A 17,728-nucleotide genomic window follows, 5' to 3' on the forward strand; every position below is an offset into this window, starting at 1 on the left:
CCGCGTCATCCCCTTCCTAGGCCTCACCATCGTCCACCGCCCTGGTGCTCTCGGCGCAGCGTAGTCAACGTGGTCAAGGAACGACTTCCATCGGACGTGGACTCTACGTGGAGAGGCTGGCAGCTGGGTCCATGGCTGCACACAAGGAAATGCCTCCTTATTATGCGCAAAATAATGATTCCTCCACCTGACATCTGGGACCCACTGGAAGGGCCTCTGTATTTCACGAAAAAAACGTTCCTCCCGTTGACAGGTCGGACCCACCAGCTATACCTTCACACGCAAGGAAGTGCCTCCTTGTTACGCATAAAAAAATGAATACTCCCCCTGGTAGCTAGGACCCAACATAGTGGGAGGCTGACTTGTGGGCCTACTAAGTTGACGAGGATGGAGGGCTTTGTCAACTTAGTCAATATGAATGATTCTAGCTCTAGTGACCGTACGATGTCCATCCAACGACCGTAGTGCTTCTTCAACCTTTGGTCTTCTTGCTCCAGCCGCCCAAAGCAGCGCCGGTCATGCCACCTGCTCCTGCCTTCCGTGGTCGGCTGTGCTGCCGCGGAGGCCTCACCGCCCACTACTACCCCCACCGCTGGCCAGGCCATCCCTCCACTCACCCACACCCCCTGTTATTCTGCGGCGACGGCGGCCTTGCACCTAAGTCGAACCAGTGAACCCTCGTACTCCTCTCTGGATGGGCATCTACTGACGCGTCTTCCCCGTCTCCGTGGCGTCCCCTTCCTAGGCTTCGCCGTCGTCCACCACCCTGGTGCTCTCAGCACGGCGTGGTCAACGTGGTGAAGGAACGACTTCCATCGGAAGAGTACTATACGTGGAGAGGCTGACAGTTGGGTCCACGGCCGCAGCAAGGAAGTGCCTCCTTATTACGCGGAAAATAATGATTCCTCCACCTGACAAAAGGGACCCATCGTATGGGCCATCGTATTTCGCAAAAAAAATGTTTCCCCTGACTGCTGGGACCCACCAGCTACATCTTCGTATGCAAGGAAGTGCGTCCATATTACGGGAAAAAAACCGATTCGCCCCCCTGACTGCTGGGACCCACCAGCTACATCTTCGCACGTAAGGAAGTGCCTGGCAGTCGGGACCCACCTGGTGGAAGCGTATGTAGCATTGTCATACTAGTCACAAACGTGTACGTACATACTGGCCGACGTAGAGGCGCGCACGTGTCGTAGTAGAGGCGCGCACGTGTCGTAGTAGAGGCACGCACATAGCATGTACACGTACGTACAGCGGCCAGGGTGCAAGAAAGTAAATACGGCCACGTACGTACATACGGGCGGGGTCTCGAATGCCTACTCGCACATACGTACGGCCAGGGCTTGTGTACTTGGTTGGGACGGAATGGAGAAACTGCATCGTCATCGTGTTCATGGGGAGGCAACGGAATGCGTCGTGTTCATCGGGAGGCAACGGAAGCGTGCTGTCATCGGGAGCCAACCGTCTTGGACGGAACAGCCGATGGAAATGAGGCCTGGCGTAACGCAGAACGAAGGAAACGGCCTTGTGTTCGACCGGCCACGATCGAAACAGGATCATGTTCATCGGGAGGGGTCTCGCGTACCACAAAACAGAGGAAACGGACTTTTGTTGGACCTCCTACAGTTGAAATGGTGTCCTGTTGATCGGGAGGGGTTTGGCGTACCGCAAAATGGAGGAAACGGACTTGTGTTGGAGCGCTATGGTCAAAATGGGGGTCCTGTTCATTGGGAGGGGTGTGGTGTACCGCAAAACGGGACTCCACGGGATACTGCTCATCTCCACTGTCGACCTCCTCCAGCCTCCACGTGCTACTATTTATCCACTGTCGACCTCCTCCAGCCTCCACCTGCGACTATTCATCCACGGGCTCCTGTTCATCCAGCCTCCATCGCGCGCTCCTCCACCGGCTATTGTTCAACCAGCCCTCTCCACGGGTTACTATTAAACCACCCCTCCATGGGATACTGTTCGTCCATCCCTCCACCGGCTACTGTTCAACCAGCCATCCACGGGGTCCTGTTAATCCAGCCCTCCACGGGGTCCTGTTCATCCACCCCCAACCGGCTCGATCGGGGTCCTATTCATCCAGCGGCAATGGCCTCTACTACCACGGGGTCCTGTTCATCCAGCGGCAATGGCCTCTACTACCACGGGGTCATGTTCATCCAACCCCCCCACCGGGAACTGTTCATCCACCCCCCAAAAAGGCTCACTGTTCATCCAGAGGCAGTATCGATCGGTTTCACTTAGCAGCAGTAGCGAAGGAATCGCTCAATCAGGTTCAGTTAACAGCCATGTGATCGCTCGGGTTCAGTAATGCGTAGCCTGTAGTGCAATCGCTCGGGTTTAGTTAGGCGAACGCCTCACTCGGGTTTAGTTAGAGCCCAATGCCTCGCACCCATGCGCGTACATGTACTAGAGAAATGTGCATTGCTCGGCCCCCGACCACCCACCATAACCGGGAACTCCCCGATATTTTCCTCGCCCTCGCTTCTACCAGGGTTTTTTCCGTCATTGACGGCCCAAAGAATGTCATGCAGCTACGTCTGCGGCCAGCCAGGACGAAAAGCCCATTTTCTATCATGATTTTTTGTCATTGAAGTAGGATCCCACCACATCTATGATGATACCGGGTTTTGTCACAATTATCGTCATAGAAGTGTCATAAGCATGACAGAAAAAAATCGTTCTGCCCAAAATGTCATGGATGTGTCTTTTTTTTGTAGTGTGTATGGCTCTCTGGAGCCTTTAAAATAAAGTACTTTGAGTTGTAGAGTTTTGTTGTGATGCCATGTTGTATTTGCACATATCGAGCATATTGTGTGTATGCTTTGAAATGCTTGGTATATATGTGTGGGATCCGACAACCTAGTTGTTTATTCTTGGTAGCCTCTCTTATCGGGAAATGTCTCCTAGTGCTTCCACTGAGCCATGGTAGCTTGCTACTGCTCCGGAACACTTAGGCTGGCCGGCATGTGTCCTTCTTCATTCTTGTGTCTGTCCCTTCGGGTAAATGTCACGCTTTGTTCCATTAAGTCCTTGTAGCTTGCTATGACTTGGGTTCATATGTTATTGATCAACACGTTCGTTGCTGGGTCATGTATGCATGTCCCTATAAGTTAGCGCCACCTTGGGTTTACGACTAGTCATGTCGGCCCGGGTTCTTTGTCATATGGATCCTAGCGGCACTATCATATATGTGAGCCAAAAGGCGCAAACGGTCCCGGGACAGGTAAGGTGGCACCTATGGGAATACCTTGCGTGAGGCTGCAAAGTGATATGATGTGTTACATGCTAGATTGGCGTTACTTAGGATCGGGATCCCTACAAACGATGACATGATGTAGACAAGATCTATTCATGTAGGAATAGACCCCATCTTTTTATCCTTAATAGCAACGATAAATGCGTGCCTCGCTACCCCTTCTGTCACTGGGTGAGGACACCGAAAGATCGAACCCATCACAAAGCACCTCTTCTCATTGCAAAAAAATAATCAATCCAGTTGGCAAAACCAAACCAAAGTTTCGGAGAACAAATACATCAAGTAGATCTCATCGAGGAGACCATTGTATTGAAGATCAAAGAGAGAAGAAGCCATCTAGCTACTGCCTACGGACCCGTAGGTCTATGGTGAACTACTCACGCATCATCGGAGGAGCACTAATGAGGATGATGAACCCCTCCGTGATCGTGTTCCCCTCCGGCAAGGTGCCGGAATAGGGCTCTAGATTGGTTCTCATGGTTCTGGAATTTATGGCGGCTAGAATTGTGTTTTGTCGACTCCTCTAGGGTTTCTGGAATATTTGTGTATTTATAGAGCTGAGAGGTGGTGGAGAAGACCTCCATGGGCCCCACGACCCATCAGGGTGCGCCAAGAGCCTCTGGCGTGCCCTGGTGTCTTGTGGGCCCCACAGGTCTCCCCTTGTGCACTTCCTTGGCTCCCAAGTTGTCTTCTGGGCAGAAAAAAATCTTCAAAAAAATTTGTGGCATTTGGACTTCGTTTGGTACGAATATTCTACGAAGTAAAAAACAAGAACAACAATAAGAACTGGCACTGGGCACTGTCGGTATCAAAACCGGCGGATCTCGGGTAGGGGGTCCCGATCTGTGCGTCAAGGCGGATGGTAACAAGAAGTAAGGGACAAAGATGTTTTACCGAGGTTCGGGCCCTCTCGATGGAGGTAAAACCCTACTTCCTGCTTGATTAATATTGATGATATGGGTAGTACAAGAGTAGATCTACCACGAGATCATAGAGGCTAAACCCTAGGAGCTAGCCTATGATGGTATGAATGTAATTGTGATCGGCCTCCTAAGGACCAACTTCTCCAGTTTATATAGACACCGGAGAGGGCTAGGGTTTACATGGAGTCGGTTACAAGGAAGGAAATATAATATCCGGATCGCCAAGCTTGCCTTCCATGCCAAGGAAAGTCCCATCCGGACACGGGCCAAAGTCTTGAGTCTTGTAACTTCACGCTTCAATAGTCCGGACATTGTACACAGTCCGGCTGTCCGGATACCCCCTATTCCAGGACTCCCTCAGTAGCCCCTGAACTAGGCTTCAATGATGATGAGTCCAGCGCGCAGTATTGTCTTCGGCATTGCAAGGCGGGTTCCTCCTCCGAATACTCCAAAGTGGTTATCGAACACGTAGACTGTGTCCGGATCTGCAGGATGATATTCGTATAGTATAGATCTGATTTGCTGGCAATCTTCGGGCGTCGTGCCCTCATATCATGGCTCGGTCCAATGTGAACCGTCATCTCCTAGCCCACAACGACTCATGTTACGAGGAAGTTTTATTGGCACGTCCCGTTGAGGCAGAGATCGTGTCCCTTTTATTACGGGATTTTCCATAAATATGAGCGTGTGTGACCCCACGACGGCCGTTGGTATTGCCCCGTGTGTTTTTAGATAAGCCTCAAACGGTCACACCGGGGACTCTTGATATTCACCCTCTTTATAAAGGGGTCGAGACTTACGCCTCTTTCTTCACCTTCATCGCGCCTTCTCGCACCTCGAGTTCTAACACCCAAGACCTAAGCTCCACCCCTCCGGAATCTGCTAGTATGTCCGGATCTGATCCTCAAGGCCGGTGGGTCACCTCCTCGATCAAGGAGAAGGACATTGTGAAGCTTAGGGAGGTCGGATACCTAACCGCAGATATCCAGCACAGGCTTCCTGCTCCAGGGCAAGTTATCCCCACGCCGGAGCCCAACGAGTGTGTTGTTTTTGTCCCACACTTCCTCCGTGGTTTGGGTTTCACCCTCCATCCCTTCGTGAGGGGGATCATGTTCTATTATGGGCTGGAATTTCATGATCTGGCTCCAGATGCTATCCTCCATATCTCGTCGTTCATTATCGTGTGCGAGGCTTTTCTCCATGTCACGCCACACTTCGGCTTATGGCTCAGGACCTTCAATGTGAAGCCGAAGATGATCGAGGGGCGACACATGGAGTGCGGAGGTGCCGTAATAAGCAGAAATGCTGATGCCCCATGGCCGGAGGGTTCTTTCCCAGAAGTATCTGACGTATGGCAGCGGAGGTGGTTTTATGCTACAGCCCCAAGGGGCACAAAGTGGGTGGCCGCCCCCGAGTTCCACTCGGGCCCCCCGTTGTAGTTGGCGTCTCGGACAAACATAGGACGTAATTGGGGGACCACAGGCGACGTAGCAATACCGCAGAACCGCATTCGTGTGCTTCTCGAGAGGGATATCAACCTTGTCAGCGTAATGCAAGTGATGTTAATCCGGCGGATGTTGCCGTGCCAGCGCCGGCCTCTTCGGATGTGGGAGTTCAATCCGGAGGGTCCGCGGACTGTGAAGCACTTCTTCGGCTTAAAGCTCAAAGAGATGTGCAAATTATTCTTCAGACGGAAGATAACATGTCCGGATACCACCGAGGATGTGGGCCTAAGCTGCAATCGCCTAGATACTCAAGTAATTAAGTAGCCTTGATACCGGACACCCTGTTTTGTATTTGTCAAGATTGTTTATTCTGAACATCATCTGCGTCCAGGAATGGCTCAGCAAGGCAGAGAGAATCAGGTGTCCGACGCCACTTCCCGAAGGCTTGCCCGCCCCTACCGTGGCCAAGATGCTCGACCGGGTCCTCAGCAGAATGCCCTCGGCGAAAGACAAGGGGAAGGAGGAGAGATCCGAACCGCACACACTACGCATCCGAACCAGGGATAGTCGGGGATGAGACGTCGAGGCCGCCTCCCCACGCGGGAAGAAGAGGGCCGCCTCCGAAGATTTGGAGGCAGAGACGCCCAAATTGGGGAAAAAGGGATCCCCATGGGTCCTTGCCTCGACAGGCATCCTCACCGCATCGTGCCCTCCAACGGGCCAGCCCTTCGATGAGTCGTAAGTCAATAATTAACTTAAAGGTACTGTATTTCTCCTGGATCAATGACCAGGACTCAACTTTTTGCAGTCCGGCTGGCAGCTCTTCTCAACAGGGATCGTCTTTGGGCGACCTTCCTCCGGAGATGATGGAGAGCGAGACCCCACCCGCCTCTCCGGTTCTTGACGCGGGCGACACCGAGGTGTCGTCATGGAGGAGCCCGGATCCGCCAAGGCCGGAAGCCAATGCATCAGCCACCCTAAGTCCGGACGTACTGACGGGCTTATTGGAGCGAGTTGCGCTCTCGGAGGAGCACCGCTCATTAATAAGCGCGGTGCTCAAGAAGATTTCATCCGCTACAAGCGGTTTGAATGAAGCATTCACAATCCTGTTCAGAGGCTTTGAGGTATGTAATGGAGAACTCACTATTTCTTTGGTTGTAAGGCACGTGCTAGGTGTGCTCCATATAGATAGTAGCCCCTGAGACTTTGGTTGCCCGCCCTAGGCGGCAAACGGGGGATCATAAACCAATGATAGTGCTGTAAATGTGTGTAGGTACCTGTGGGTCCGGCCGCCGGCCCGTCCGTTGAAGTTGCCGAACTATCGAGGCAAATTGGGTCGATTGATGTCGATATTACTCTGATGAATGAGCGGCTGGATACATCACTAGGTTGTGCCCTGTCTCCCATTGCATAGGAAAATATTAAGGTGGCATGTATTAATATAATTTGTTCGGACTACAGATGGTGCTGCTGCCGTGGAGGCCCTGAGGGCTGAACTTGCTCTAGCCAAGGAACAAGCTCGGGTGAACAATGCGGCTGCCCTAAAGGCGGCCGAGGAATTGAGAGCCGAACAGGATGCTCATTGCCGAAGCGAGGAAAATATAGCTGAAATGGCTATCGAGTTAAAACATGTCGCTGACCGGTATGAGCTCCTGAAGAAAGAGCATGAAGATAAGTCGACTGACCTGAGCAAGGCGCTGAATGCCACCAAGGAAATACGGACCGAGCTCAGGGGTGCGCGGGAGGAGCTTCAACAGGCCGGAAAAATCGCAGCTGGAGGCTCCTATTTGCTGCGGACGAAGTTCTTCGATCTGAAGTATGCTCCCCTTGATGGACGCTGGAGCTCGCTGGATGCATACGCGGACCTGGCGAAGAGTACAGCTGATGCTATGGAGTTCTTCAAAGATCAGGGTGAAAAGGAGGTGGAGAAGCTTTTTTGGTCGCAGTTCCATGCTCCTACTCGCCCGCTGCCATTATGTGATAAGATGGCTGCTGTGGTGGAGCTTCACAGGCTGTCCGGGCTTGCGATGCGGTCTGTAGTAGATCATCTTTGGCCGAAGGAGCCTAAGCCGGACAGCTACTTTGGCTTAGTGCCACAGTCCCTTGGAGCCGTGCCTCGGATCGATGCCATCAGGAGGTCAGCATGCATAGAGGGTGCGCGGATGGCCCTTGCACGCGTTAAAGCGTATTGGACGAATAAGGATGCCACTATGATAGCGTCTCAGGATCCGGTAGGGGGTCAATATCCGGCCGGGCACTACTTGGTGCAGGTCACGGAGGGTGCCCGCCTGATAGAGGCGCAGTGCCCGAAGGATCTCCTCTTCGAGTGATGATTCACGTTTTGATTAGAAGGTTATATTTATAATTTGTGTCTGAAAATATGATTGTGTCCCCTGTGCTGCAATATATATATACAGACTGTCTATTCTGCTAATATTAGCAGAATAACTATTCTGCACACCACTTCCGCACTGCACGTTGAACGCAAGTGCACGTCATTCTTTGAACCAAGTGTACTGCAGTACTCACACGAGTGAACTTCTCGTCGGAAAAAACTGCACGCGTTATTTTTTCGGTACTGTTTTCGCACTAATTTTTTAACCGTTTATCGAAATGAGGCGTGTAATATACCGTTGAAAAGCTATGGATTAGGCGCAACTTCGACCTGTTGAACACTTTCTGAAAGTCCACACGGTTTAAGAGCAGTTTTGAAAATGGTGCGGCTCATGACGAGTGGTAGCGAGTGTTTTTTCGCGATTTCTTCTAAACCACTCATCGGAATGAAGCAAACAATACGCCGTTGGATAGATATCATTGAGGCGCATCTTTTTCATATATAAATTTTTCTATAATTCCTTACGGTTTAAGAGCAGTTTCAAATTTACTAAATCGCGGAATTCTGTTTTTTGATTATTTTTTTTCAAATTTTCGGTACTGTTTTAACTCCAATTTTCTAACGGTTTGTCAAAATGAGGCGTATGATACGCTGTTGGAAAGCTACGGATGAGGCGCAACTTTCATATGTTAAAATGTTTTTGAGATTCCTTGAGGTTTTTAGTTAATTTTAAAAATCGTGCGGCTGACGACGAGAGGCAGCGGCCGTTTTTCGCAAAATTTTTACAAACTGCTGGTCGAAATGATTCAAACATTATGCTGCTGGAAAGATATCAATGAGGCGCAACTTTTTCGTGTAGAACACTCTCACTAATTCTTCACGGTTTAAAAGCAGTTTTGAAATTCCCAAAATGCGGGTACTATGTTTTTCGCGACACCCAAAATGACGAGTGAACTTCATCAGACAGAAAACCGCACCGCTAAACGCACTGCAGCAGACGGGCAAGTGAACTTCATGGTTTTTTTTGTCAGACATAAATTTTCCAAGACGAGCAAGTGAGCCGCATCAATACAAAAAATGAACCGCAATGCGGACACTATGTTTGTCGCGCCATCAAAATCCATGAGTGAACTGCATTGGATATAAAAACGCACTGCTTCAGACTGAAAATGCACTGCATCAGACAAACTAGCGGGCTTCATAATTTCTTTTGTCATTTTTCTAACATTTTTATGAAACACAAAACACCTTGTGGGATGATTGAGTGCACATCAAAGTTAAAGTGAACAACAACATAAATCGAAATGGGCTGTGTGGCTTTTTTGTCATTTTCAAACTACTTTTTTATAAATGCGTTCAAAGTGAATTACCAAGGCAATTGTACTGATTCTTTCCAAAACACCTTTTTTGAATTTTGCATGGTTGAGATTGGTGAACTGCACTATTAGTGAGCATGAGCGGAAGTGACCCTCATAGCCAATCAAAGTAAATCGTAGTTTTTTGACATTATTTTCCTCGTGTGTTCTGCACTGCAGGAGACGGAAGTAGCAAACCACACCGATTGAAGTAGTGAACTTCATACTTTTTCTCGACATCTTTTTACAAACAAAGGTACATAATGAACTTCTGTTCATGTTCAACAAGCAAAAAAAACACACAATTTTAGAAACAAAATAAAGTACAGTAAATTTCCGAGAGCTCCCGAAGGAGCACAGGTTCACTTGCATAGGAGGTTGGGGGCACACATGATCCCGCATCCGGCTGGAGGTTGCACGTCTGTGGTTAACGAACTGCAACCGCACGCAAAAATGCCCAAAGCTGCAAGCGCTTCAGGACTAAACCGCATCATGGGCGCCTCCGAGCTGCACTGTCACGGTCGCCGAACTACAAGCACAAAAATAAAGGAAGGAAGGGGTGGAAGTGGGGAGCAAGCGGTTTCTCATCTGCATCAGGTGAATGAAACTAAAAAAGGGAAAGAGAAACAACCGGTCGATGAACTTCATATCCACGGCCACCGAATCGCATTGGACGCACAGGAGAGCTGCACAACCATCAACTGTGAACCATTTTTAGAGCATAAACATATGAATTTTGCAACAAAAATTAACAAAAAAAACTCAGTGACTGAGCCAAAGAGGAAGCCTCGTGCCACCGGACAGCTAGCACACTCACCGTTGGACTAAAATTCCAGTCGCACCGCACTGACGCCCCAAGAGAACTGCAGTGTTGTTCCCAAATCTGAAAAGAAAAAAAATCGAAGGGGAGGAGAGGATGCTTGAGGCCGGTGGATGCGGCGGGCAGATGGCCCTCGGCGGACGGGCGGCCATGGTCGAAGGCAGCGGGGCGGGGTGGATACGATGGTTGCCGGGTTGGGGCCGAAGTTGTTGCGGAGGGGAGGGTGCGGTGGCGCGCTGCAGTGGCTAGGGATGGAAGGGAGGTGGTGGAGGAACAGGGAGGAGAGGGAAGAGTCACCGGTGACCCGGGATGGAGAGGACGCCCGCGGGACGGCGACGCGTGGATCTGATGCCGGGCAGCAGATGCCGGCGTCAAGGGGCAGGGTCGTAGTCGCGGCCGGGGTGGGGCGGCGTTGTGGGGCAGGGTTGGGGCCACCGAGGCCGGCCGTCATGGGGCGGGGGCCGTGGCCATGGCCGGAGTTGGCGGGGTCACGGGGCGGGGTCGTGGGAAGCCGGGCGAGAAAGGTGAGGGTGGTCACCGCGGCCTAGATCTGGTGTCGGCTCGTGCTAGGAGGTGGCTGGGGGATGGGGCTCGCTGGCGAGGGGCAAGGACGCAGGAGGTCGGCGCTGGTTGGTGGTGGAGGAAGGGAGGGAGATGGTGCGGTGGTGGAGGGAGGGAGGTTGGGGAACATATCTGGTGCACCAAGGGAATTGGTGCTACCGGTGCACCGGACCCCATTGCACATTAAAAAATGTTCAAAAAAATCTGGAAAAATTTTATTTTATTGACACAACATCAATGTATGTCATCACAAAAATTTGAATCAAAATTCAAAACAATGCTCAAGATACGAAAATGACAAATTTGACGTCAATGTGCTAATGGGCCAAAACTGAAGCCCAACTTGTGTTATGTACTATTCAATGTGAAATTTGTTATTTTTGTATCTCGAGAAATGTTTTGAATATTGATTTAAATTTTTGTGACAACGTACATTGATGTTGTGTCAATGCGCTAATTTTTTCGATTTTTTTTGAACATTTTTTAATGTGCAACGGACCACCGGTGCACCGGTAGCACAAATAGTCCCGGTGCACCAGATACATTCCCAGGGAGGTTGGTGCGGTGGTGTGTGGTGGGGGAGGAGACGAGGAGATCTGGGAGGAGTGGGTTGGCCGGGTGTTGACCTACTCTTTTTTTATTTCGCGTCGGTCGGGTGGGTTAGGGTGTTAGCAGAATAAGGGTTTGGTGTCCAGAATAAGACTCTAGAGGGTGTTATCATAATAGACCCACCCTATATATATATATGTGTGTGTGTGTGTGTGTGTGTGTAATCCGAAAGATAGCAGTCGTTGGCTTCAGCCCCCACGCATACAATGCGGGGGTGTTCGTGAAAAAATGTGCCTGATCACTCTTTATCCAACGTCTTGGTCCGGCAAGGAGGTGATCGCACGTCGAACTAGGCAACCGGACTATATAGTTGTAACACTTTCGCTTAGCTGCAGGATTCTAATATTGGGGCTACTATGTAGCCCCTGGTACCATCGCGTGCATCCGAATACGAGCGTGTATGTACCTGGCCGGGAAATGGCCCTTCATCAAGGCAGAGGAATCCTAGAGATTCCGATGAGTCGTCGAGTGTTTGATTAGTCTCTCGTTGTATCATGACGGTCAGTTTTTGGCTTTCTCTACTAAGGTGCTCATCCGGAATAACCAGGGCACAATCGCAGTAGTTCTCCTTTGGCCACCTTAGCCGATTATAACGGAACGTAAGGCGGCAAACCCAGGAGACGGGCAATCCCAACATTTGACCAAAGACATGATTCGGAGCTGATGCATATAAGGCCAAACTCGTGACGCCGAACACTCCCGAAGGTATTCGGACTTTCTAACAGATGATGAGCTCAAGAATGCCCGTTCATTAAAACCTTGTATGTCCAGGTGCGTGCATTAATCTGTCGTGGTGTAATGCCAAAAACGGCAGTATCCTCTGTGGGTATGGAACCCGTGGGATAATGAAACAACAAGAGGCAATAGAAAAGGTTTACACAGGGGCTTAATCTAAAGAGAAACCTGTTGGACGGGGCCCTGTTGCACGTATGCGCCTTTGTCTCCGTTGTGCCGCATCCTAGAAGGGTATCGCGCGAATGTTGTCTGTGGAAAAAGGGGATCTCATAGAAGAGTGCAACGTAAGTGTGCGATGGATAGTAGAAAATGTAAACTGCTGGCCTGCCGATAAGGTTGAGCCGAGAGTGTGGGGCTTTATTATTAGCCCCTAGTATCCACTATAGGATTACATACAATGCCCTGGTTTAATGTGGGCACCCGGACTCGTCTAACCATGTCCGTGGTCTTAACGACTTGGTATAATTTTGTTAGAGGCCGCTTATAGTCCGGCCGCTAGGGCCGTCGCGTATTCCTCTGCGCGTGAAAAGCGCTCCGTTTTTCCGCTAACGGTGATGATGTCGCATGGACCGGGCAGCCTGAGTGTAAGGTAGCCATAGTGCGGCAATGCGTTGAAGCGGGCAAAGGCCGTTCTTCCAAGCAATGCTTGATAGCTGCTTTGGAAGGGTGCGATGATGAAGACTAGTTCTTCGCTTCTAGAGTTAGCTGGAGAGCCGATGTTACCTCTAGTACGACGGAGCCCTTGCTGTAGGCTTCAACGCCTGGTATCACCCCTTCAAAGGTGGTATGGATTTTGCTGATTCTGGATGAGTCTATCCCAACCTTCGGACAGTGTCCTCATATATTAAATTGATACTGCTGCCACCGTCCATGAGGACATGAGTGAGGTGGTATCCGTCGATTATTGGGTCAAGCACCAAGGCATTTGATCCTTCGCACCGAATGCTAGTTCGGCCGTCTAGGTGATCGAAGGTGATCGAACAAGACATCCAGTAGTTGGGTGTGGGTACGATGGGCTCTATATCGCGTGCGTCTTTATGGGCGCGTTCGTGCCTTCCCAAGGATGTGCGAGTCGCGTGGATCATGTTCACTGTTTTAACCTCTAGCGGGAATGTTTTCTGTCCCCTAGTGTTCGGTTGGCGAGGTTCATCCTCGTCTTCACTTGGTGTTTCCCTTCCCTTGTGTTCGGCGTTTAGTTTGTCAACCTGCTTGAAGACCCAGCACTCTCTGTGCTGTGGTTCACAGGTTTGTCGGGGGTGCCATGAATTTGGCATAGTCTGTCCAGAACTCTGTTCAGACCGGATGGTCCCTCTTTACTGCCTTTAGGTTGCTTATTTTGCTGGTTAGGTCGAGAGCCTCGGAATCCGGCATTAACCGTTGTGTTTCCCGGGCTCTCTTCCTTGTTTTGGTGTTTGTCTTTATTACGTCGTGGCTTCCCGTTGCCATCCCTTACTTCGGATGTGCTGGGGTCTGATACGTCTCCAACGTATCTATAATTTTTTATTGCTCCATGCTCCTTTATCTACTGTTTTAGGCAATATTGGGCTTTATTATCCACTTTTATAGTATTTTTGGGACTAACCTATTAACCGGAGGCCCAGCCCAGATTTGCTGTTTTATGCCTATTTCAGTGTTTCGAGGAAAAGGAATATCAGACGGAGTCAAAACGGAACGAAATCAACTAGAGAAGTTAATTTTGGAAGGAAACCAACCAGATGGGCTTGGAGTGCACGCCAGGGGAGTTCCGGGCTGCCCACAAGGGTGGAGGGCGCCCCCCTGGGCGCGCCCCCCTACCTCGTGAGCAGCCCGGAGGTCCACCGACGTACCCCCTACACCCATATATACCTATGTACCCTAAAACTTCCAGAACAAAAGATAGATCGGGAGTTCCGCCGCCGCAAGCCTCTGTAGCCACGAAACACCTCTCGGGAGCCCATTCCGGCGCCCTGCCGGAGGGGGATCCTTTCACCGGTGGCCATCTTCATCATCCCGGCGCTATCCATGACGAGGAGGGAGTAGTTCACCCTCGGGGCTGAGGGTATATACCAGTAGCTATGTGTTTGATCTCTCTATCTCGTTTTCTCTCTCGTGTTCCTCTACGGCACGATCTTGATGTATCCCGAGCTTTGCTATTGTAGTTGGATCTTATGATGTCTCTCCCCCTCTACTCTCTTGTGATGAATTGAGTTTCCCCTTTGAAGTTATCTTATTGGATTGAGTCTTTATGAGAACACTTGATGTATGTCTTGCCGTGATTATCTGTGGTGACAATGGGATATCATGTGCCACTTGATGTATGTTTTGGTGATCAACTTGCGGATTTCGTGACATTGGGAACCTATGCATAGGGGTTGGCACACGTTCTTGACTCTCCGGTAGAAACTTTGGGGCACTCTTTGAAGTACTTTTATGTTGGTTGGATGAATCTGAGATCGTGTGATGCATATCATATAATCATGCCCACGGATACTTGAGGTGACAATGGAGTATCTAGGTGACATTGGGGTTTTGGTTGATTGTGTCTTAAGGTGTTATTCTAGTACGAACTCTTTTATAGATTGATCCGAAAGAATAACTTTGAGGTGGTTTCGTACACTATCATAATCTCTACGTTTGTTCTCCGCTATTAGTGGCTTTGGAGTGACTCTTTGTTGCATGTTGAGGGCTTGTCATATGTTCTATCTATGTTATTATTGTTGAGAGAACTTACACTAGTGAAAGTATGAACCCTAGGCCTTGTTTCCTATCATTGCAATACCGTTTACGCTCACTTTTATCATTAGTTACCTTGCTGTTTTTATTATTTCAGATTACAAAAACCTATATCTACTATCTATTTTGCAATTGTATCACCATCTCTTCGCTTAACTAGTGCACCTATACAATTTACCATTGTATTGGGTGTGTTGGGGACACAAGAGACTCTTTGTTATTTGGTTGCAGGGTTTCTTGAGAGAGACCATCTTCATCCTACGCCTCCTACGGATTGATAAACCTTAGGTCATCCACTTGAGGGAAATTTGCTACTGTCCTACAAACCTGTGCACTTGCAGGCCCAACAACGTCTACAAGAAGGTTGTGTAGTAGACATCAATCTCTTTTCTGGCGCCGTTGCCGGGGAGGCTCACGCAAGAAAGTCAACCATACCAAGTACCCATCACAATCCCTATCTCTCGCATTACATTATTTTCCATTTGCCTCTCGTTTTCCTCTCCCCCACTTCACCCTTGCCGTTTTATTTGCCCTCTCTTTCCCAATCTCCTCCTCTCTTTCCCGTTTTCCTTTTTCCCGTTGCCTTTCTGTTTGCTTGTGTGTTGGATTACTTGTTGCCATGGCGCAAGATAATACCAAATTGTGTGATTTCTCGAATACCAATAATAATGATTTCCTTAGTACTCCTATTGCTCCTCTTAATAATGATGAGTCTTGTGAAATCAATACCGCTTTGTTGAATCTTGTTATGAAAGATCAATTCGCCGGCCTTCCTAGTGAAGATGCCGCTACTCATCTAAACAATTTTGTTGATTTGTGTGATATGCAAAATAAGAAAGATAGGGATAACAATATTGTCAAATTGAAGTTATTTCCGTTTTCACTTAGAGATCGTGCTAAAGTTTGGTTTTCATCTTTGCCTAAAAATAGTATTGATTCTTGGAACAAGTGCAAAGATGCTTTTATCTCTAAGTATTTTTCTCCCGCTAAGATTATTACTCTTAGGAACGATATCATGAATTTTAAACAACTTGATCATGAGCATGTTGCCCAATCTTGGGAAAGAATGAAATTAATGCTTCGCAATTGCCCTACTCATGGTTTGAATTTATGGACAATCATACAAAAAAAATTATGCCGGATTGAATTTTGCTTCTAGAAATCTTTTAGATTCAGCAGCGGGAGGCACTTTTATGGAAATTACGCTAGGGGATTCTACCAAATTGCTTGATAATATTATGGCTAATTATTCTCAATGGCACACCGAAAGATCTTCTAGTAAAAAAGTGCATGCTATAGAAGATATTAATGTTTTGAGTGAAAAGATGGATGAACTTATGAAGATGTTTGCTCCTAAAAATACTCCTCTTGATCCCAATGATATGCCTTTATCTACTTTGCTTGAGAATAATAATGAATCTATGGATGTGAATTTTGTTGGTAGGAATAGTTCTGGAAACAACGCTTATAGAGGGAATTTTAATCCTAGGCCTTATCCTAGTAATCCTTCTAATAATTATGGAAATTCCTACAATAACTCTTATGGAAATTTTAATAAGACAGCCTCTGAATTTGAGAGTAGTGTTAAAGAGTTTATGAATTCACAAAATAATTCTAATGCTTTGCTTGAAGAGAAATTGCTTAAAGTTGATGATTTGGCTAGGAACGTTGATAGAATTTCTCTTGAAATTGATTCTTTAAAGCTTAGATCTATTCCTCCTAAGCATGATATCAATGAGTCTCTCAAAGCCATGAGAATTTCCATTGATGAGTGCAAGGAAAGAACCGCTAGGATGCATGCTTCCAAAGATGCTTTTATTAAAGCCTGTTCTACCAATCCCTATGAAAATCAAGATGAAGATCTAAAAGTTATTGATGTGTCCCCCATTAAATCTTTGTTTTGGAATATGAATCTTGATGAATCTGAAGATTATCTTCCTTTACCTAGAAGGCGTTCTAAGTATTCGGAGTTTCTAGATCTTGATGATGAAATTGATGAAAGTGGGATTGAAATAGATAAAAACCGTGATGTTGCTAAACCCACTATTTTGGATCTCAAGGAATTTAATTATGAAAATTGCTCTTTGATTGGTTGTATTTCCTTGTTGCAATCCGTGCTAGAATCTCCTCATGCTTATAGTCAAAATAAGGCCTTTACCGAACACATTGTTGATGCCTTCATGCAATCTTATGAAGAAAAACTTGAGTTGAAAGTTTCTATCCCTAGAAAACTCTATGATGAGTGGAAACCTACTATTAAAATTAAAATTAAAGATTTTGAGTTTCATGATTTGTGTGATTTGGGTGCTAGTGTCTCTACTATCCCCAAAACTTTATGTGATTTGCTAGATTTTCGTGAATTTGATGATTGCTCTCTAAACTTGCATCTTGCGGATTCCACTATTAAAAAACCTATGGGAAGAATTAATGATGTTCTTATTGTTGCAAATAGGAATTATGTGCCCGTAGATTTTATCGTTCTTGATATAGATTGCAATCCTTCATGTCCTATTATTCTTGGTAGACATTTCCTTAGAACGATTGGTGCAATTATTGATATGAAGGAAGGGAATATTAGACTCCAATTTCCCTTAAAGAAGGGTATGGAACACTTCCCTAGAAATAAAATAAAATTACCATATGAATCTATCATGAGAGCTACTTATGGATTGCCTACCAAAGATGGCAATACCTAGATCTATCCTTGCTTTTATGCCTAGCTAGGGGCGTTAAACGATAGCGCTTGTTGGGAGGCAACCCAATTTTATTTTGTGTTTTTTGTTTTTGCTTCTGTTTAGGAATAAATAATCCATCTACCTTCTGTTTGGATGTGGTTTATGTTTTAATTAGTGTTTGTGCCAAGTAGGACCTATAGGATAACCTACGATGATAGTTGATTTGATTCTGCTGAGAAACAGAAACTTTGCGCGCACGAATTTAGTTATGATAAATCACAGTAACG

This window comes from Triticum dicoccoides, chromosome 6B, assembly GCF_002162155.2.
Source record: "Triticum dicoccoides isolate Atlit2015 ecotype Zavitan chromosome 6B, WEW_v2.0, whole genome shotgun sequence".
Taxonomy (NCBI): Eukaryota; Viridiplantae; Streptophyta; class Magnoliopsida; order Poales; family Poaceae; genus Triticum; species Triticum dicoccoides.